This window comes from Ischnura elegans, chromosome 13, assembly GCF_921293095.1.
Source record: "Ischnura elegans chromosome 13, ioIscEleg1.1, whole genome shotgun sequence".
In the NCBI taxonomy this organism is placed as follows: Eukaryota; Metazoa; Arthropoda; class Insecta; order Odonata; family Coenagrionidae; genus Ischnura; species Ischnura elegans.
In genome coordinates this window covers 17,307,406-17,331,336 of record NC_060258.1, presented here as the reverse complement: position 1 = coordinate 17,331,336, position 23,931 = coordinate 17,307,406, and the positions used below count along the sequence as shown (strand labels likewise).

The following is a 23,931-nucleotide window of genomic DNA, read 5'->3' as shown; positions in this document are numbered from 1 at the left end:
ATAGTTGGAACATTTATTGGTGATAAATGTGATTTACAGAAAGTTTACTATGTGCCGGATCTTTCTAGAAATCTTCTGTCAGTGAGTGCAATTACTGAAAATGATGGTGTTGTGGTATTTACCAAGGAAAGAGTTGAAGTCTTTAAGAACGATTCATTGGTACTTGAGGATAATAAAACTGACAATGGATTGTATGTTATAAAATTGAAGTCTCAGATTGAAGCCTTAGCAATACAATGCAATAATCCAATCATAGAATGGCATAGAAAATTAGGGCATAATAAGCTTCAAAAATTGGATGAAAATACCTCATTTGTGTGATGGAATTTCGAAAACTCTTGTCAGTTCAGAAAATAATATTGTTTGTTCCGTATGTATGCAAGCAAAACAGGTAAGACAACCTTTTGTAAAACACAGGGTAAGAGCTGATAGACCGTTACAACTGATACATTCAGATGTCTGTGGACCTATAGATCCTCAAACACATGATGGAAAAAGGTATTTTGTAACATTTGTAGACGATTATACACATTTCTGTGTGTATAATCGTCTACATATATGTATATGTGGTGTATCTTATAACTCATAAGAGTGAAGTATCAATGTATTTGAAACAGTATGTAAATGAAGTAGAAACCCATTTTAACCACAAAATTTCCAAAATTAGGCGTGATAACGGTGGGGAATACCAAAATCTTGCCTTGAAACAGTGGTGTAGAGTGAAGGGCATAGTGTTAGACTTTACAATCCCCTATTCTCCTCAATTAAATGGGACTGCTGAGAGATTCAATCGTACTTTGATGGAAAAAGCTAGAGCATTAATATTTGACTCCAAACTGGGAAAGGAAATGTGGGGAGAAGCTGTGTATACCTCAGCCTATTTATGGAATAGAAGTCCTACGACAGTAGTTCAAACCACTCCTGCGGAAAAATGGTTTAACAAAAGACCTGACTTGTCTAACCTCCAGATTTTTGGCTGTGTCGGCTATGCCAAGACTCTTGTACATCTAAAAAAGTTAGACTGTAGAAGTAAATGGTATATTTTCATGGGTTATGCAACAAATGGTTATCGCCTTTGGGATCCAAATGAAAGAACAATTGTTGTATTAAGAGATGTGGTTTTTACTGATCAGTCAATGGAACTTGATCTCCAAACGTACCACAGGAGGGCACATCAAGAAATTGCAGTAGAAGAAGAAGAAGATACCGAAAATACTCCTTTTCAAGAGCTACATGGAGAAGATGAAGAAAGAAGTGACATATACTGTTTAAGGTCTAGGAGTGCAATAAAAAGACCACAGAGATTTGAAAACTTTGTTTCTGACTGTGACCAGGAAGGAATGCTGACCTACAGTGAATCCATAAAAGGAAAAGACCAAGATCGATGGCAGAAAGCAATAAATGAAGAAAAGGAATCATTAAAAAGAAATAGAACGTGGGAATTAGTTGACCCCAGAGAAGCAGAAGGAAAAGGTATCCTTACTATTAGATGGATTCTCAAAATTAAAGACAATGGAAGATACAAGGCGAGACTTGTCGTTAGGGGCTGTGAACAGAAATCCAACAGCATAGACTTTGAAGAAATATTTAGTCCTGTAGTGGAAACAAGCTCCCTGAGAATTCTTTTTGCTATTGCTGCCAGGTATAATTTGTCTATTAAAACATTTGACATTAAAACAGCCTTTTTGTATGGAGAACTCGAAGAAGAGATTTTCATGAGAATACCTGAAGGTTTCCAAGATGCTGGAAAAATCTGCAAATTAAAAAAGGCGCTTTATGGACTTAAGCAAGCTCCAGCAAGATGGAACAGCACACTGACAACCTTTCTCAAAGAAGAAGGGCTGATTCAACTCAAGACAGATCAGTGTATTTTTAAAACCTCTGACAATAGCCTATATTTAGCTATCCATGTGGATGATGGAATTCTTCTGGGCAAAAACTCAGTGAAGATGAATGAGTTGTTGTTGAAGATGAAAGAAAAGTTTGACATGACAATTTCTGAAAATCCTAAAACATACTTAGGCATGGAAATCAGAAGAACAAATGATGGCCTGTACATAACTCAGGAAAACTATGCTAATCAGGTGCTGAAGCATTTCAACGTGATAAACTGCAAACCAATGACTGCGCCTATATTGCCTGCTGTTGACGAAAACGAAGATGAAATGGAATCACCCTTTCCATACAGAGAAGCCATTGGAAGTCTGCTCTACCTGAGTTGCAAAACGAGACCGGATATGGCATATAGTGTTAATCTTGAGAGTAGATCAATGGAAAGGCCTACCGAACGAAATGTTCAAAATGTGAAACGGACGCTTAGATATTTAAAAGGGACAATGAAATTGGGAATTCGTTACTTCTCTAAAGGTAACATGTGTATAGAAGCATTCTGTGATTCAGACTTTGCGGGTGACAATAAAGACAGGAAAAGTACGACAGGTTATGTGATAATGTTTGCTGGTGCTCCCATTTCTTGGTGCTCCCGTAAGCAAAAAATTGTTGCTTTATCTTCTACAGAAGCAGAATACATAGCTGCGGCAGATTACTGTAAAGAAATTGAATTTATGAAAACTATGATAGAGGAATTGATCGATGAAACTGTACCTGTTACTCTCAATATAGACAACCAAAATGCTCTTAAGATGATAAAATGAGGTCAAATGATGAGAAATAGTAAACACACACAAGTGCGCTATCATTCACTAAGTGATCAATACAAAAGCGGTTTATTCTCTCTGAAGTATTGCCCATCGAATGAACAGGTAGCGGACATTCTTACTAAACCCCTTTTGTCAATAAAATTCATGAAATTGAGAGGTGCAATACTTTCTGAAATTTAATTTGAATGTATTTTGTTATTGTAAACATGCACCAATTGCTGTGATATTGCTGATGAAAATATTTTTTTTGTTGTTTCTTGTATTGAGGGTGCATAACATTTTTTTCATTAAGGGGAGATGTTAAAGTGCGTAATGAAAAATTGATGTTGGCGACAAGCGCTTTTCATTTTTTTTGTTGTAATGATCAGATGTAAGTGAACTGTCATGGCGGTGTGATGTTAAGTTAATAAAAACTTGTAAAACTGATACCATGGACCTCTTCAACCTCTACATTTAACTTTAACATTGATTCTTGAAACGCAGGGAAAGCATTTTTCAGATGACTCTTATCCAAATCAGCTCTTTTAAAAGTGAAAACTTAACGCTCTTTTTTTTAGTTTTCAGCGGTATTTAGAGAATTTGCAGTTACTACCCTATGGTCACTTATTCCTTCGACGGTGCTAACGTTTATTACTTCATCACAATTGATAATGGGATAACACTTCGGTGACATCGATTAACAATTCTGTGTTGCTTGTGCATTTTGTGTTAAGTCACTCAATCATAGTTTTGAGATAATTGCATTTGAAAATTCACTCGCCCATCATAAATCCAAGCGTATGGTTTATTGTGCGATAAATAGCTCATAAGCGACCTCTTCATGTGCTGTTACCATTACCACACTATGCACAAACGATTCTATATGATTCATTTGATGGTTAGGTGAGATAGTCCCATTTTTGGGGTTTTAGGACTTAAAACATTATGGACAAGCAACACAGAATTAGTTCTCGGAAACCGGCTTAATGAAATAATAAGCACAGCAACAGCCCATAGATTTCTGTAAGGGAGAATATAACGTCACCTGATTTGTGAAGCATTGCGGAAGAATTACTGAAACTATACTACTGGGTTTCACACTTGCAGACGAACAAATTCGAGGAATGTCATTTCACAAAGGCATTTGCACATGTTGCATTGGATGATCGGTAACAATAGGGGACTGGTAGGAAAAGTACCTCTTCCACACTCGTATGTGCTGGCAGGAACAATGGAAGCCTTCACATCGCCGGCGAATATATTGCAAAAACATTTCCTTCTAACCTTAAGGTTCTTTGCGAAGGACAAGAAATGATCTAAAGCGGAATGAAGCCCATTGAAGCTCTGAACTCACACACAACTATCAGCACTAAACACTGCAAATATACTGATATCGTGAATAAAACAACCATTAATAGAATAGTTCTGTAACAAGGAAACAACAACTTAGGCATGGCTCTTTACTTACCTCTTTCCTTGCAGATGAATCCCTCCAATCCACAGTTGTGGTACCTTGGCCCACAGTTTTTTTCCCAACATCTGCGGTGCTGCCAACATTTAGCTTAAAATCAAGGGGACTCCATTGCCGCGCAGATACAATTGCATAATTAAATGCAACAAAAACATAAAAAAATACTTTTCAGGTATCTTTTAACTCCATCACGCATGTATCTTTGTTCTACTGGGAGTAGTGTACCCTTATTTTTAACGAATTTGGCCCATCTGCCTCTCCAACTGCAATATTCGTGGTTAAATCTGTGGGCCAAGGTAACAACACTATTGGATAATGGCTGTGATCGCTGTGATATCACAGAAAATTGGTCAGATGTATTTTCAAAAGAACAATGAAAATAATGATTTAGTGTAAATTAAAAAAAAACAATATTTTATTAAAATTCCTTTTAAAACTTTACTCTTGTAATGGACTTTTTTAAAGAAATAAGTTTCCTCGGAAACAATGTACGCGCCTTCTGATTGGGTGCATTGAAATTTTGAGCGTTGGCGATGACCGCTGCGAAAAAGTGAAGAAAAAGATGACACTCGATATTGAATGTGTACTTGTTTACATGTTTCTGGCAACTGGGTTTTCGTGTTGTATTTTGATAAGATTTTATTAAGCTGCATTTTCTCTTTATCTCATATTATGTGCAAATGTAAATGAATTCTGCGTCATTGAAAGCTTTTCCCCACCAGTTTTTTTGTATGTCAATGACTGAGTTGGCTGAATAAAAGATCACTTTTAATTAGCTTCGTGCATTGGTTATGCCCTTCGATGCTTCCAGCGAAGTAAATATTCGAATGCCGTTATTTTCACGTCATTTTATGATCATTTTGTATGATTAACTGCATACGGTTGTTTAGACTACAAGTTAGTTAGTCGAAGTTTGATGGTGTTCGTTCTTTGAAGGTGGGTGAAATAGTGAAATTCTCTCGCGTTAACTTGAAAGTGTACCAATTGATTAGAAGATTTTCCGATCAGTGGTTGTCTCAGTTGGACGCATATTTTGAATGAGGTATGGGTGTTTGTTGAATTCTTTTGTGCTTACTAATATTTTAATTCTTGGAATGTTGACCTAAGGGGCTATTTATCCTAGAGAAATGGACATTCAAGAATATCTATATGATCAAAACCAATGAATGAATGGCCACGCAATGAAACATGTTGAATGTGAGAATGGACTTATATCAATAAATATCTCTTTGTCTTCTTCAAAAGATGCCTCGACATATGTGAATACCTAACCCGAGTACCCATTCACGAATTTTGTAGTAAAGAATGTCAAATGAAGTCTGTGATGCTGTGTAAATAAAATTTCATAACAATCCTGCATCCGCGAGAAAACATTGCTTTGCTGCAGATAATATGACTATTAAGGGAAGTATGTTTTACTTTTTATTGCTGCCTTTCATGACGAGATTCTATATCATCATTGTAAACATTCAAATGCATAGTAGAAAAACGAAACAGAAACTCTAGTTTCAAAATCACAGAAACATGTTAAACGTGATATGGAGGCATTCGGAAAGAGTGCATTATGCAAATATTGAGTGAAAACGCTTAAAATGCAAGGTATATAAACTAGTATTTTGCTGGCCAAACGAAATGAAAATCAAGTCTTTGCTTACGAAGGCTATTGACGCCAATGTAAACAGAAATTTGCTATCATATAGTATCTTTAAAATTCCGGAATATAAACGCATAAATAACCTAAGAACTTCACAATTAGCTTGTTTACAAAATCGACATAAATTATGTCAACCTGTTCAACCATGATATTAATATTAGGTCGTTCCCGAGGACGAAAATGAGACCGTTCTGCGCATGACGTCACGTGGAGAGCAGTTAGTGGCGGAGCGTTTAAAAGTAACTCAAGATTACGGAGACTACTTTCGCTCCGCTTTCGAGATTTGCAAGGCAAACCTTTCTCTCTCGCGAGCAAAGTTAACCTGAGAGAATGTTGAAAAGCCATTTACACGAGACACCTAATCGTATTATATGGCGTGTGTACTATAAGTCGCAGTCAAAATTGCGTTGCTTAAAGCGGTGAATAATTAGAAATAATGCGAGAATACATGGACGTGAAATGGCAAAATAACCCGTTTGAATTTCGTTAGTGAATTCAAGCAATTACGTGCCATAATGAGAAATTACAGTTCCAACCTGCGCAATTACGTCCCCCGTTCAATACGACCTTAAGTCATGACGTTTCACATAAATTCTATAAACTCTATGGCAGTTTGGGTGAAATGAAGCTGGAAAGAACAAAAGATATACCAACTCGTACGGAATAACCTCAGAGAAGCTTCCTATTTCGAGACATGGGCGTACCCAGCGAGCCCCCCCCCCCCCTCCACTAAAAGCAAAAATCACAAATATCTTTCAGGAAAATTATATTTTTTCAAGCAAATAATTTGAAAAACCAATAAAGAGCTGTTACGGATTCCATGAATGTTGATTTCATTCACCTGGTCCATGCTTAAATCTTACCTACAACTTGAGCTACCATGGATTGTATCCCCCCCCCCCCCCACCTAATTTTGATCCTGGGAACGCCCTTGAGTTATCTCCTTTTTACGGAGAATAAAATGCCATTCCCATTTACAGTGAATATCCTTTGGGCTTTGTTCTTCCTTATGAGACATAAATCACCGTTTTGCATGCTGTTTGTTCTGCGTTCCAAAAACTGTCTGAATCAGTTTCTGAAAGCAATTGGCGCTCTTGTCAGGAACTGAATTCCGGAAGGCTGAGAGAAATGTGTTGTAAAATATTTTCTGTCAGAATTTTGAGAAAGTAAAATGTTTAATTTAAACGAAACGCATTCTGAATGTAAATATTAATAAATAGTAATCATGGCTTGCCCTCCTCAGTTTTGGTCCTGGAGTTTGCCCTAACTTCGAGACCCTATTGAAACCCAAGAAGCAACATAATATCCCAAGAAAATGTTCAAAATTAGAAGCTACATCATCTTTTACTGACTAGAATACCCACTTGGTAGTTAATCATCTTTACAACTTTGCTAATTGTAATAAATTCCTGTTGGCCGTAGTGGCTTTACTGTCTTTTGTACGAGGGAATTTCTATAGCAGGTTTGGAAGTTGGTAGATGATGATAGATACTCCGTGACACATAAAAAGAATGAACGAAATAACTGTATTAATACTCTTGTCAATATTTTAAGCATCTGCAGAGGGAACGTGCCCCCATACCTCCCTGAATCCACCTGCGATCGCAGCAGCATCTTCCATGTCAACCGCACCCAAGTATTTGCCATATTCATTCACAATTTTGGGGCACTTACCTTAACTTTTTACAATCCTGTACTCTGCTCATCTGAAATATCTCATCATCATGAAATATGGGGAGAATGTGATGTTTTAAATTTTTATAAAAGCTACTTGGGTAAGTCAGCCTACTTAAGAGATCTAACACCTAATAAAATAAATAGAGGTAATAATATAATAATAATAATCTTTATTCATCCACGGCGAGGATTAGCCCTCGCAGATGTTGTCAAATTATCGTATACAACACATTTATAAAAACATTCAAAACATGTACATTGGATCAAAACATTAGAAACACATACATTACAAAGATTACATTTATAATAAAAGAGAAGAAAAGTCCAGCTCAAAATATTCATGAATTGAGAACAGTGGATAATTTCACAGCCACTTTTCCAGCACATTTTTCAGTCTTGTGATGCTCACTGATCTGGCTTTGCTGGGTAATTTATTAAATAATTTTACTCCCAAATTGGCAGACTGGTTCTTGGTCTTAAACAGCCTACAGTAATTAATATTTAGGTTATTTTTAGCCCTGGTGCCATGAGAGTAGATGGTGGATCGTATGGGGTTATAGGTTTCTAAGTTATATTTAATGTGAACAATGCTGCGAAACACAAAGAGGCTGTAGATGGTGAGGATATGAAAGTTTTTAAAAATTGGCCTGCAGTGGTCACGGGGCCCAGAACCAATCAGAATCCTCACTGCTTTTTTTTGCAGTTTTAGAATTTCTTTGATTTCATTTGCATGTCCCCAGAGTCGAACACCATAGGCAAGAATACTATGAAAAGAAGCAAAATAGGCTAATCTCATGTACTTTTCATAGGTTACACACAGGCAGTGCAGTAACTATGGGGGGATGAGGGAATATATCCCCGCAAAGCACATTCCTAGTTACGCCTCTGTACTCAGGAGTTCAAAAATACAATGATACTGGATTGACAGTTTTGATAATTTATTCACTGCACACAAATATATATGTATAATCAAATAATATATAAAAATATATATATAATCAAAATTTACAAGATTAGTCAAATGAAAACCATTAAAAAATATAGTAGGATCCCTCTTGTTGAGCAGCAATTCATAGTTTCCGACAATCATTTGAATCGACCATAGTGAAAAAACATTAAGTCAGGCAAAAAATCTTGAGCAGGAAAAATCTTTGCAACCTTCAATGCGGAAACGCTAAATAAGGATAATATTTACATTTCTTGGATCAACAGTTTTGATATTTTATTCACTGCACACAAATATATCAAAATTTACAAGATTAGTCAAATGAAAACCATTAAAAAATATAGTAGAATCCTTCTTGTTGAGTAGTAATTCATAGTTTTCAACAATCATTTGAATCAACCATAGTGAAAAAATGCACTGAATAGTAGAGGCCTTCACGTTGTAGAAATCCATCTTACTGATTTGTGAATGAAAAACTTTGCTTTTTCTACAATTTGGAACTTTATTTTCCTGACTAGTTTCGATACACTGTATCATATTCATAGGACTAGCAGTACAGGTAGCGTCTCTGTGGGTTGCATACCAAAAAGGGGGGGAAAGAGTGGGAGGGGCGGGGAGGGGGGAAAGGGGTGGACAGGAGATGTCTGTAGAGCACTACATTGTTGCGCTTCGCGTAGGAGGGGGGGGGAGAGGAAAGGGAAAGGAAGCCACTTAGGGAAGGCGGCGTGGGTTAGCGTCATGGGGATTTTTCGGGTGCAAAATTGGGATGTCCAGGAGGGGGGGGAGTGGAATGGGAAAAGGTGGTCATTAGTGATGGTCTCTTTCTTCCTGGCTATTCTTAAAATTTCCAGTTGCTCCCTGATGCCTATTTTTGACCCTTTCTTCACACGGTGCAGCAACTGCAGGGTGAAATCCGCCTGATGTCCTTCTTCAAGGAGGTGGGAGGCAAACTGGGACAACCCCGTTGTCTTGATGCAGTCTCGTCTGTGTTCTTCGCCTCTAATGGCTAGGTTCCTCCCCGTTTGTCCCACGTATTTGGCGTTACAATCACTGCATTTTAGTTGGTAAATGCTTCCACCCATCAAAGACTCCATAAACCCAACCCTCCATTGTTCTTAAGCATTTTATTTGAATATTTCCACCTTATGAAAGTCCTAGTTCTTGCAAAACAAGAAATGACTTCTTCAGGCCACTTCGCATCAATATCAGCCATTATGCTTTTTGTAACATGGGAAAAAATATATTGACTCCTATTAATGTACTCCCCATGAAAATTCAAAAATTTTACATTTGCTGTTTTTATAACTGTTAAAAACTCATCTGTTGGGTGTACAAGCCCACCCAATGACACCATCGCTATCCAGTCATTTCCAGGGACTACATTTTTCGTCATGTCACGCAACCATGGATATTTAACTTTAAAGCGTGAGGCAATAAACCCAGCTATATACCTTAAGACATCCTCATCCACATCACCTCAGGATATAATAGCACTATTCAAATCCTGCTCGTCATCAACACCCTGATCCATAAGATCACCTTCTGGAACAATAATAATAATAATAATAATATATTTATTTATTCATTTTCTGTGGCAAAGCCACCTTAGAAAAACAATACATTTACATTATAATATATCAGTCGGCACTAGTGAATACAAATAATAATATTACAGATGTGCACATTTACATTACATATGATATTAATTAATAGTGTTCAAGAATATACAAAGGTGGGAAAGACTTTTACAAAGACAAAGTTTTATAAAGATATTTCCAGTATTTATATTTAAAAGACTAATGATTTCACTTGGATTAAGTTCGTTGGCAGAGAATGCCATAATTTTATTGCACTTACAACAAAAGATTTTCCATATACATAACTTTTGTGTGGTGGAAAGTAAAAATAAACTTGTTGTCTAATTTTTAATGAGGATTCAGTAGTCTGTCTTATGGGAAACATATCATACAGATAAGCTGGCATATGATTACGTATTAATTTAAAAATGAACAATCCCAGGAAATATTTTCTCCTAAGAGTAACTGGTAGCCATCCAAGTTCCCGAAGGTGGGGACTGATGTGTTCAAACTTCCGTTTACCATAAATAAATCTGGCTCATGAATGCATTAGCCGTTGGAGCTTAAGGTTTAGTTCCTCAGTAAGGTCATAATAAACTAAGCAGCAATAATCTAAATGAGGAAATATCAACGTGGAAATAAGTTTCTTTCTGGTGTCCATAGGAAGTAAATGTTTATATATTTTCAACTGATATAGTGTGAGTCCTTTCAAGATATCTACGGTAATGCAGACCTCATCCTGCAGTTTTGATAAGCCCTCTTCCTCCTCTATTAAAGTAATGAGGCATTGCTCCGTTGAGGAATCATTGGTATTTGTGTTCACTGTAAACACAGCCTGAGAATGTTTCCCCATCACATAGGCAGGAATCCTTTGCTTGAATGCAATAGCATTAGGGTGCTTATGAGCACTTCCCAAACCCCTAATGTAAGAGAAAAAACACTCCAGGCCATCCTGGTTCAACTTAGTGGTCAGGATGTATTTAACGCCATGGCATTCACTGACATAACTGGAAACATAATGAAGATACACTTTTGTATGTTCCACAAGAGTTTTTAATACCGACCCAGGTTTCGGCAGTACATGCTGTCATTATCAAGGTGAATATACAAAAATTTTGCGAGCTTATATATACCTTAGGGAGAGGGGGGTTAAGACAGGGAGGAGGTGGTGATGGTGGGAGGGGAAAAGCTAACGAGGAATAGTTTCCTCAAGGTCAGTGGGTTTACTTGCCGAGTCCAGCAGAACTGATAATAAAGGGGAGGAGTGGGAGGGGTACAAAAGGTCGTTTACCACCCGTGCATTTTTGTTTCGACATGCTCTTAAAATTTCCAACTGCTCAAGAAAATCCATCTTTTTACCTTTACACACATTATGGAGAACCTTGACATTGAAATCACTGCTATGGTTGCAGTCTAACAAATGTTAGAAGTTGAATCGCCTCTTAGCCAACACTTCATAACTGAACATATTCTTCAGGGATCTAATGTTAATAATCATCCCTTGCTAAAATGGCTGCAAGCCTTTAGATCCTACAACCCTGCATGTTAGTATGCATTTCTCAACATTGTCCAGAATCTTGTCCTGGCGCTGCAAATCTGCCCCATATGCACGCGTGGTCCATGCTTATCATAAATTACTGATGAATTAAATACATCAAAAAAGTCATTGATACCCTTAATGAAGCATGATGCATCACATACATCATTTAAAATACCATTGTGCTCCATATAAAGCAAAGCTGAGGCAACCGTGTGCGACAGAAGCTGGGTAGCCAATTTCACCTTTTGTCTCCTAAATGGAGAGGGGTGCAAATGCTCTGCAGTTCTTTTTGGCATAGATTAAGTTCCCCCTGTAGTGAGAGAAGTTTCTCCAAAACACCAACAGAAATAATTTTTCCATTGTCAAAATAAAACCCTTGTCGACCAAATGGTTCCTGAGCAATTTAATCAAGTGGGGAACACCAGAAAATACAAACACCTCTCCGTTAGGATCATGGGGGTTTTTGTAAGAAGTGCTAGACATATGTACTTACACCCAACTCTTTCCAAAGACCACGATTAGATGGACCCAAATCACTCACTTGGGCTACGACTTGGTAGCCATTGTGTTCCAGAGCCAATACAATACAAAACAGTACCCTTTATGTCATTGGCTGGTCAAAGTCATAATAAATGGGTTGTTTCCACTTACCAAACAGGCTTCTCACCATCGCAACTTGAGCCTGATCACAGGGGCCTACAACCTGCTCTGACTTCCTATCAAAACACATGTCAGAGCGTATTTTCATTTCGTCAAATGATATGACAGTAAGTCTCTCAAGGTCACTCAAGTGCCTACTCTTTATGTTCACTATAGCTAAAACACTCTTCTGGAGTCCACAATTGAAGTTATACCTCGCAACCCATGATTTTAGGGTAGTGATGCAGGGCAAGGGAGATTTCAGGTGGTTTCCCAAACACCGATATGCCTTAGCACTGACATACCTCAAAGAAATGGCATCAGAGACATCTGCTTCACTCCAGACTATATTCTTTTACCTGGATTAAGAATTGCCTTCACTTGCCCAGGTGAAACCAAGCCTGACAGTATCCTGTGCATTTTCTTTTCTTCTCCGCCTCCTGCCTGTTTATTTTGTCTTGGAGCTCAGGATTTTTTCTCTCCAGCTCCACAATAGTTTTGTCAAGTCCTTCCTTTTTGGACTCCAATAGGGTAGTTTCCTTCATCAAAGAAAACGAAAGGCATTGATTGCGATTCATTACCCACCATTAGTGTATTCATAATACACAAATTATTTGCGTTTTACAAATCCCAGTTTAGACGAATGTTAATGGTCAAATTTTATCCTCATTTGAAAAAGGCCAGATTGGCGCCCATGCGATTCCACTCCACGTGACGTCACAGGGACCTAGTTTCTACACGAGAGGATAGGAGTTATACATCGTCTGAGGTTACCAATGCATGCATGAGGCACAGAGCTCAGGGAATCATGTCTTAATAATCACCTATTAAAACTGGCTAAGGTCGGAAAGTTTTCTTCGTTTGATAAGGTATTAATAAACCTTTTTTAAGCCAAGCGCTACCAGCCAGCAAGGTACTCAGCTACCCGCTAGCATCCTGCGTCCTATCAGCGCTCAGAGCCTCGATCAAGGTCACCTCACAAGGTGGGAGGGGGGAACCAGAAATATGCGACACGGAGAGATTTCCCATCATTCCTACTTACGCGTCGCGTTTTCGCGCGCTTGAAATTTTTCACTTTTCATTTAATCGCGAAAAATAGATATCGTCATTTAAAAATCTAAAAGCGTGAAATACCTACTCCAGGAGTAATAATCTTTGGATTTAGGCAATAAAAAATTATAGGAAACCACCCTATTCAACAATTTTTAGTTGCAACTGCTGGAGTTCATTCTGCTCTTGCTGCTCGGCACATCCTCCTTCATTTTCCTCCAAGCATGTTTCTATGTCCGAGAGTCTGAAATGATGAATTTCGAAGATAAAAAACAGTTTGAAAATACACCACACTGTTCTCAATTGAATACAGATCCATAAAACAATATGAGATCAATACAATTTATGATACAGCATCATTTTAATTTGATTAATTCCTAGTTAAAGAAGATATATGATAAAACAAGCAACAATGTAAAAGGGTGCACCATACTTACAAGTCGGGTTGCTCCTGTGGGATGTCTGCAAACAACAAAGAATCCACCAGCTTTCTTTTGGCCCTGTTGGTATGCCTTTCCCTTCTTGATGTGGATATACATTTTTCCTCAGATGAGAAAGGTAACAAAAGGGTCGGTATAGCATCATCCCTCAGCTTTTTACTATTCTTTGGCGAATAGCCTAGCAGAGTTTGCTGAAGGCTTTTGAAGAATGAAGTCTCGTCAAAATGGTGCCATGGTCCAGTGAATATCGCGTTCTACTGCCATGAAAAAGTTCCCCCAACTAAAATTTTGAATGCAATTTCTATATAGGATGTATACAATGTACACATTTTGTATACAGTTGTATAAAATGTGTAAATTGTATACAGTGTTTACAATTTTATACAGAATGTGTACAATGTGCACATTTTGTATGAATGTGTATAAAGCTGTATAAAATGTGTACATTGTATAAATTTTATACATTTTATGAAAATTTATACATAGTTGTGTTGGCTGTATAAAACTTGTACATTTTATTCATTTTTATACAATGTAAAGGTATGTGTGCATCAATTTGTATATATCAGGGTTTGGGAGATACAGCACCACAACTATGCTCAGTTTCTATTCTTTACACCGTAACACATCGTTAATTTTTAAAACGGTGTTAAAATTGTTGCTAATTATTTTTAAACTTATCCCTATTCGAGTCTCACCGCCGGCGAATAATTTCACACTTCTTCAAACTTTTATAATGCCACAGAAAACTGCTATCCAACATAATTTGTTTCATTTTCACCGAAATTTTTAATTTGGTGCGAGGAAACTCTTTTCTGCTCGCGCTGCGTGTCCGATATTTTCCCATTTTTTTCACGGAAGCTTCTATATTATGACCCCTTTACGGTCCATAAGATTTGCAGCCATTAAATTGCTAAACAAAATACGTTTTTAGGCTAATATTGATGCGTAGATTCCAAAAATACTTAAATGAAAGTTTTATCTCCAAAAGTTTCTGAGATATTCACTTCAAGAAAAAAATCCTGGCTGTATAATTCCAAGAAAAATGTAATAGCCTCACACAGTGGCAGCCGGAACCAGGATAACGTCACATGGGCTTTTCCCGGCATTTTCCTTTTTTCGGTGGCTGCTATGGCTTTACAAAGTGTGGCCATAGTTGCATATGTGTTTGGCGAGCCAGACTAAAGCTTGCTATAATTCCTCATCCGAATGATGAAAGTTTGAATGCCATCGTCACACCAGTTATTCCGTCTGTGTTGCGAAGATAGGCGTAGACTTCCTTTTACACATTGTTGTCTGTCGCGAACTTCATCCCTGCCAGGTGTTTCTTCAGGGTGAGAAACACGTGGATAATACTGGGTGATCTATCTATACTCTAGAGTCCAAAAAAACCATCCCTTTCCTCATCAAAACAGGCACAACTTCTCTCAAACATTCCATGCACTGCCCAGTGGTCTTTAGTGAGCCGTTTGGGCACCCATCTGGCAACAGACGTTTACGTGTCCAGAAACTTGTGGCACCACTTACGAAAGTTTTTAACATCCATACAAATTTTTCACCGTAAACTTCAACAAATTGGCGGTTAATGTCGATAGGCGCCACCTTTTTCCCAGTCAAAAATCGTATGACGGACTGGATTTCACAATTGTACAGAGACGTGAGGGGAAGCTCTGAGGAGATGGCTGCTGTCCCAACAATGGGCGGTCAACAATGCTTTGCACTGGCCGAGGGTGGTAGTGGAGGATCCAAGAAACACAGTCACAGAGGTGTTGGTGGATTGCACCTTGCACTTCATGGGGCGATGCAACGACTAAATGAGACCTTATTTTAAGTTTTCCCTAGAATTTATCCACTAATTTCATTTTATCTTCTACTTCGTTGGACGAGGCACATATATGCAGGCAGCTACCGCGCACTATAAAAAGGCAAATGCAATGTGATAATCAATTATTGATTAACCCCTTCGCGCCGGACCTTCGTTGAGGGAAACTCTTCCTCAATACGAGTCTCTTAACCTTTTCCCTACCGTACACGTATATATACGTGTGGACGTTTCCTGACCCGGGAGACCACGGACGTATATATACGTGTGAGAGCTTCCCGGTCAAGAAAACGAAACCCGTATATATACGTTTTCTAGCTCTCCCCCTTTCAGGACGGTCGTGGGTTTAGGTCGCCTTTGTCTCGGGACCCAACGCTTCGGGGTTTAGGATTAACCCTCGGAATCCGGGAGCAGGTACCCGGACCCTTCGTCTTTCTTCATCCCTCTCAGCGGTAAGGGACAGCGGTCATTCAATTGTTTATACAGTCAATTTTAGAAATAAATATTTGTTCATTCCTCAAGGAATATACACTAAGAATTGAATTATTCGTCTTTTGAGCAGCGTTTACAATTTTTAAATGAAATTCTACGACAAATATTAACTTATATCTCGAGTTATGTATAAACATAAACATGGAAATTGTTGCCGCATTAAATGCGTTAATAATGGCCTTAGAACTTCGTTTAAAATTTGACAATGCTCAGATAAAAATGAGGAATTCAATTCGAAGTCTGTAATTTACGTGCAAGGAACAATTATCCATTTGCTAAATACATATAAGCAATACATAAGTTGACCGCGAACCAATGCCGCAGGTATGGTCGTAAACCCGGAAAGGAGGAGCACAACTACTCTCGGAGTCCGAGATAATGCGGAGTCCCACCGTGGAGGGGTCGAAAAAGGTTCAACGAGACCCTTCTTAACGAATGCCCTCCAAAAATGCTCCGTACCACGAGAAAGAAGAGTCTCTTGGGGCTCGGTACAGCAGTCAAGCTAAGACGAAAACTCCGCGGTCTCGAAAGGGTTAAAAGTTTTCTTTACTCCCCTGTACGAAGCTTTTTCGCGTCCACTGAAGGCAGTGGTTCCCTCCCTAACCATTTTTGGACCCAACTAAGTGGGGCGCCGATCCCTTTCCTCGGCCTCAGTCCCAGACCCTCGAAAGATTAAAAGCCCCTTCACAGAACGAGTCCGCGGTCAACTGGCTAAAATATTAATGCAAAATATATGCAAATATTTGTTGTTCGCATAGATTTTTTTACATTCAAAATGAATTTTGTGTTTTTTTCTAAGAGTGCAGAAATTTTAAACGAAGTTCTAGCGTTGATCTTGACAGATTTAGTATATATACTAGTTGTTCTATAACTCCGTTGATATTAACGTTAGAATTTTGTTTGAAATTTCCATGTGGTCAGCAAAAAAAGATGAATTCATTTATAGCAATAGATATCAGAAGTAAGCAACAAATATATTTTTGGAAAACACACTGCAAATAACAGTAGTTGACCGCGTGGAGAGGATAAGAAAGGGTCGACCTGAGCGGCCGAAGGAGGGACTGGGCTCGCACTAAGGCGGATCTCGAGGGGCGACCACGTCCGTGGGTCTATGGTGTCCGCCACGGTCACTTTTTTCGACCTGTGCCGCACAGGTGTGGCATTCGTTGTTTATGGAAAAAAAACCCTCGCCAGGTGTGGCATTCAGCACGAAAGGTTAAATTGATTGGAAGAAAGATGGGTTACACTCTCAAATTCAGGTAGGTAGAATCACAGGACATGAAAAATGAGATCGAAAAATTGAAAATTAGATGTTTATTTTCAAAAACAGCAACACAACACTCACCAGTTCTCTCTTTCTTAAAACATTTTTTCACTACCAAAACTGGGGAACAATTAATGCATATGAAGATAGTGACAATAAGGAAATAATACACATGACAAGTATATACCATCTAAAAGTGGCACAAAAGGCTCTTAAATAGGCAATTTTATTTACTCCACCGAGTTGATTAAATGCCTATAACCCAGTTAAGTTGCAGAAAATGATTTTTTTTTCGACTGTACATCACAAATCTTGAGCAGAAAGGCAAATATCTGTAAACAAAATGGATTCATTGCTAATCTTTCCGTCAAAGATTCAACAGCCAGTACGTGGAGTTGAAAAATGTCTATCGCCCCCAAATATCAACCCCAAAATTTGTAGTTTAATTTAAATACATAAAGTTCCGTGACTTACAATCCCCATTTAAATCCCTTAACCAATCCTCGATACGCAACACGCGTAAACACTTCCCTGACATTGACACTTTGCCAAATTACACTATTCTAGATGCCCGCTTCAAATACTTAAGTATTTTTTTAACCCTAAAATCCACAGAAGATGAAACAAAGGATCTTCTTGAGAAGGTTGACAGTCTCGAGTTTGAAGACAGCAGGCCAGACGGTGAACGTCAAATTTAATGGTAAGCCATCTCTTCCAGTGAGCACCAATCCTTAGAGTTTCCCCTTCAAAAGAGGAACCCTTCTCCAAGGAATGGAGTCCGCAAATATTCCAGATGGTGAGTTACCAAGTTATTTAATGGAACCACTGATTCAAATAGAGAGTGATCCATTACAATGTTGGAGAAACGAACAGAGAATGTTATGCCTAACTGACAAGAAGGCCTCTTGGATCAGTCACCTCTGAACATTTTACTTCGGCAAACCATCTTCCACTTCCTCAAATCCGAGGGCATTCCTTAAGCAATAAAAGGTGAAAAAGCCCATTCTCTGCACAAAAACATGTATTTAAATGTAATTTCTAAATGATAATTTAAATAAATTATTCGGAACTTGGAAGTTCAACGTTCCGACATTTTTTTTGTGTACAATGAATTTGATGCAAGAGACAAAGTTTTGCACCAAATTGTCCCATTTCAATTAAACTTGTTTTTATTTATTTATTCATTTGATACCCTAAAAGCAAATGTTTGATTTGCTTGCACAATTCATAAAATCAAGAGTAATTAATCAATGCTATTAAGTGATTTCAATCGTTTCTAGAATTATCTAGGCTATCACATATCAAGAGACTATTTTACCATTTAACAAATAAAATTCGATGTCAATGATCAAAATCAGATCATTGGTACAGCAATTATCCGCACAGGATTATCAGTAAATCTGATATCGGAATATTTTGATATCGGCTCAGACCCACCAATAACTGTTGCGAGGATAATGACAAATCCAACAGCTTATTCAAACACCATTGGACATTTTCCTTTGAATAATTCCCTTGCAGTTCTAATGAACTCTTCTTCGGCCATTACTCCCAAATTCATTCTCCTGTAAAAGAATGAAGTAAAATTAATCTTTAGTTCAAATAAAAGGCAATTCACGACAATATATACCAAACGCAACTCTTCATGAAAAGTTAATTAATCAGATTAGTAGTTCCACATCAAATCAATCACAGTTTATGTACAGTAAAAATATGAACATACATTCTGAGTTGAGTTGCTCGATGTGGTTATTCAAATTGAAAAATTGGGTGCACGATTATGGAAAATAGACAGCGAATAGAAATAAAATTTACAGCGTTGAAGAATGAATTTTGCAAAAAGTTGTCCTTCAAACTTTGTTATCATGTGAAGAAACAAAATGAAAACAAGTCATTTATGTGGGAAATGATATTGGGAATCAACTGCTTCTGTCAGCAACTTGATTTGGCATTATTTGCGTAAATCTTACGACAGAAACTAGGTCCCTGTGAAATCAGGTGGAGTGACATCGCATGGGCACCAATACGTCCTTTTTCAAATGAGGATAAAATTGTCCCTTGCCATTCGTCTAAACCGGTATTTCTAAAACCAAATAATTTGTATGCTATGAATACACTAATGGTGGGTAAAGAATCGCAATCAATGTCTTTCGATTTCTTTGATGGAGGAAACTACCCTATTACGGCATTAATGCTATGATGCTTATTATTTCCGTTAGAATCCCCATAGACATAAAACGAAAGCGATAGTGCACTAGCTGAATTCGCGGGAGCACCGTGTTCCTGTTTTCCAAGACACACAGTGCACGACCATGCTCCTTGATCACGGATACAAGTCCTGCAGCAGTTGCAACCTGGGCAACTTGTGCGAGACGGGACTATGTGGTGTGGTGCCTGACATTGTAGTTTCCGATGTTGAGCAGTGGTTTTGAAGCATTCATGCATACCAATTATCCGTATCCATGATCACAGAGCCCGGATGCATGGTTTTCAAAATCAGGGCCTATATGTTATGCCTGCTGCATACTTCTTTACCAACGCTAAAATTTGGGGTTACGGAGACTACACCCTCACGCAATTCATCGTTTAAGAATGTTTTACATTATATGGGATTCAAATAGTCGGAAATCGATTATCTAATAAAGCTCGCGTAAGGCGTCACGACAAATGAATGCCAAAAATTGAGTTAATTTGGCGAAGACAATTTGCTGTGAATATGTAATGATTATGAAAAAATCCTGCGCGACCTTCCCCTTTCATAGAACGCATAGAAGAATTTTGTAAATTTAAACAACTTATGGGCACAATACTCGAAATCACGTGACACCATCATATCTCCTTACCCATCACAACCCGCTTGATGAATTCAAGCGCCAATATACTCGTTTCTTATAAGAAGCCCTAATAATACAAGTACAACCTTGTTATCATGGCAAAAAAGTTCGTGGACTGGCAAAGATAGCTCTCAATGAGTTTTGGAGGCAATGATCTAAATTAACTGAATATCTGCATAAATAATGATGTATCGCTTGTCTTATGTAGATTATGAACATTACAGGACATTTAAGTGAAAGTTTGGGTTATCCGTGCCACCACTTCCCATCATTAACCCGGATAATGAGGTGTGTGCTGTTAATTAGTATCTCGTTGGTGTTACACACTTTGAGAATGACGGTTACTCATTGTAACCTAGATTCGTTTAAGTATGATTTCAGTGTGGAAAATTACTGAAGCTTATGAGTTCTTCTGCCATCATCATTGAGAAATTCCACCAAATGAAACCGAATTACCTATTGTTTGTACCTAGCTTTTGAGTCCAAGGCATTTTTCATGTCCTAAAGGTAAATGTCCTAGGCTGAAGCCCCCCACTGGGGAACATGCACGAAATTTGTTCATCATGCTAGTTAGTCTTATTGAATAGACAATTTTCTCACGAGTCCAAATATATAAGCCAAAACTCTCCAAGCATTACACAAACGTCATTAAATGCTTATTAAAAGTGATAGAATATCGCTTGATGTCACGTGACCTTAAACGCCTTCTGACGTCATCGCATGGTACACCATTCACTTCACTAAGAGAGTAGGAGGGCAGACGCTTGATTGCAATATATCGAAGTAAAAATCATCTACGAGCTTTGCAGTAGTTCCTAAAAGGACAAGTTTACTTAAGAGGGAATCGAGAAAGCACAATACGACAGTTTATTTTTGGTCGACTTCCAAATGGTGGCTGATTTTCTGAAAAATAGTGATTGCTTCCAAATCTCACCAAACAATTCCCTTCATTTGTTTCAATAACGCCTTGGCGACCCAGCATATTCATAATCTGCTGTTTGACGATAAAACAGCAATTATTTTCGCCATATTTGAATTTGAGCACCTGCATAGACCGATTTTTTAATCCACTTCCTCAGCCTATCATCAGTGGATTCCGTGCCGTGACGTCACACTCCGATGACATCGTGTTATCAAGCAGCTGATGAAGATTAATTTTCAAAGACTCATAACTCAGCTAAAAGACATTATTCATCCGCAAAATTTTCCGTGAGTACATTTGAGGCAGGGACCTTCTTATTCTAGTACTTAGAAAAAATTGTGCATGTTCCCCATTATAAGCCAAAAGTCCACAGAGCTTAGAGGTGCAAAGAGGGTCATCTTCCAAGTTAAGTTAAGGAGGGGGGGTTGCTCTAAAACTATGTACTACCCTGCAGGCTTCCTCAATAGGGGAGGTTGAGTAAGAATGTGTCATAGCCACGGACTTAGAATAATCAGGACTGGGCACTTGAAGCTTCATCTGTCGTCGCTATTGTCGCTGACGAGAAATTATTCTCTTGCACGGCAGCACTGTAGCTCACCCAAAACATCTAGAGAGTTTTATGGTGATTGCATGGGAGAGATCAATTTTCAGCAAAATTTCGAATATAGAAGCTACTTAAGAATGGTCAATTTTCTTGAGATACCAAGTGTGATGTATAAGGAAAATTTTCTTGATGAAGTTTTTTTGACTCTTTCAAGGGTAAGGATGAATTCCTTGCAGTACAATTGACTTTGTTGACATTTCCATATCTGTCCTTTAAGATTTCCAGCCTCAAACTTTTCGATTACTGCAGTGGAAATCCTTATTGGAAGCCGCTATTCCTGTTGAAATAAGACACTTTACGCTAGTATATTAGATAGGGTCTTATCATTTTATCCTATTCCTTCTGCCTCGGTTAGTAAAAAAAACTATGACGTGCAATTATTTCCAGTCTAGCATTCACTTTCATTGCATCACATATGCCATGAAACAGAGTTACCTGATCACCACTAAGAAGCTGAATTTCACTGATAAACTGTTGAGATAAGTATTAACTGTTTATCCATGCAGTTTGTATTTAATTTTACATTGTTGATTGACCTAATGAAATCCTAGCAGATGATATTTAATGATACACTAAATGCAAAGTTCGGGGGCCTACACTTAGGTTTTTCCACATTTCTATCGCAGGAAAGAAATATAGTGTGTTAAAAATGCTATTCAGGGCTTGATTCGATATTTAAAGGATTTAAATTTGTTGTTGAGAACCTCTTTTATAACATACGTTGATAAAATACTATCTCCTCTAGTCTGGGACTGTTTCATAGCATGATATATCTCCTTGAATCGGAATTACGTGCTTAAAACTCAGGAAGTTGAATTCCACTGATAAGCTTTTGAGATAAGTATTAGCCATAATCCCATTCTGTAGAGTTTGTGCTTGATTGATCTGTTTGAAGCCTAGCAGACGGACTGCAATGAGGTAATGAATGTCATGTCATTTCATGGTTTTCCATGCATGTATTTCAAAAAACAAAGATTTTTCATTGTGAAAATAAGTTTCAGCGCTTAAGTCAGTATTTAAAAGATATAAATTCATATTGAGAGCCTTTTCCGCTAAGTCCTAACGAGGTAAATGAATAGGAGTACACGGGCTAGCTTTGGTGCTGCCATCCAAATACTGCTACTGAAGTACTGCTAAACATTTACTATGGTGAATTTTATACGCAAGTGAAGTTTAGTATCCTGTTTTGGGGTTCCTCTCCCCATGCAGACATTATCTTCAAGATAAAAAACGTGTAATAAGACTTATGTGCCACGTTCCAGTGCATACACCATGTCCCCCGCTGTTTAAGAGACTTCGGTTACTGCCAATTCCTAGTGTTTATATGTATGCTGTTTGTGTGCCTGTCCATAAAAATCTAGTAGACTACTATAATACCAGAAAGCATAAGGATTTTCACCCAAATTTTGTTAGGACTACTATTGCAAAGCATGGACCAATGTCCATGGGGTTAAATATTTACAATCATTTACCCCAGGACCTCAAAATTAAGATAGGTACTGCAGTATTTAGGAAAAAAGCGTTGAACTTTTTCCGCTCCAAAATGTTTTACTCTTTAAAAGAATTTTTTGATTCAAATTTTTAAAGGAGTGGAATGAGTGATTAATTTTAGTTATATATACCATTTTTTTAATATGTATTTTACCATGCATGTACCATGTATTTTATATTATCTTGTACATGCAATTTGTGTAATTCATTGACGTGCATTATATTGATGCATAATGCTGTTATCAATCTCTGGGCAAATAAATAAATTTTAAAAAATTAAAATAAAATCTACGTTTGAAACCATCGCCGGGCAACATTAAGGATGGCATCGCTTGGCATTACCAGGGTTCAGGAGTTGCACTGGGCTGGTCATAGCCCGGCACTCGCCTACTTAGACAATTTGCTATGAGTCCTGGTTTCCTATAACCGCTGCTGCGTGATTGCACGACTTTCGTCTTCACGGCAGTTTCGTGTTCCTTTTTCCCAAGTATTGCGGTGCGCAACCCCGCTCAATGATCACGGCATACTGCAGCAGTTGAATGCCAGACAACTAGTCCTAGACGCGAACATGCCTGAGTGTAACTTCCCACTTTGCCCAATATTTGGAAGCATTCGTACAAACCACTTTTACGCATCCACGATCTCGCAGCAGTGGTGGTGAGGTCTCGGAAACCAGGTAATACACAGAGCAGTAGAAGTACAAGTACAGTCACGTCATCACCACTGAAAGGATCGTGGTAAGGTGAAGAGAACTCTCAATGAGTCTGGGAAGCAATCTAAAACAACAGTCAACATGCGTAAATAATAACAGATTCTTTATTCATGTAGATTATGAAAATTAAAAGAAATTAGAGTAAAAGTTTGGATTA

The 23,931-nt window shown here is 38.0% G+C and overlaps 1 protein-coding gene across 12 annotated transcripts in view; it reads right to left on the bottom strand.

The window, feature by feature from the left end:
* Positions 1-17,246: 17,246 nt before the first annotated feature.
* Positions 17,247-23,931, bottom strand: part of LOC124170323 — a 137,484-nt gene continuing 130,799 nt past the window's right edge. For all 12 annotated transcript variants that reach the window (XM_046549031.1, XM_046549039.1, XM_046549043.1 and 9 more), the window contains one exon: positions 17,247-18,776. The gene's annotated coding sequence lies outside the window, so the exon portion shown is untranslated. The remainder of the gene's footprint in view (positions 18,777-23,931) is intronic.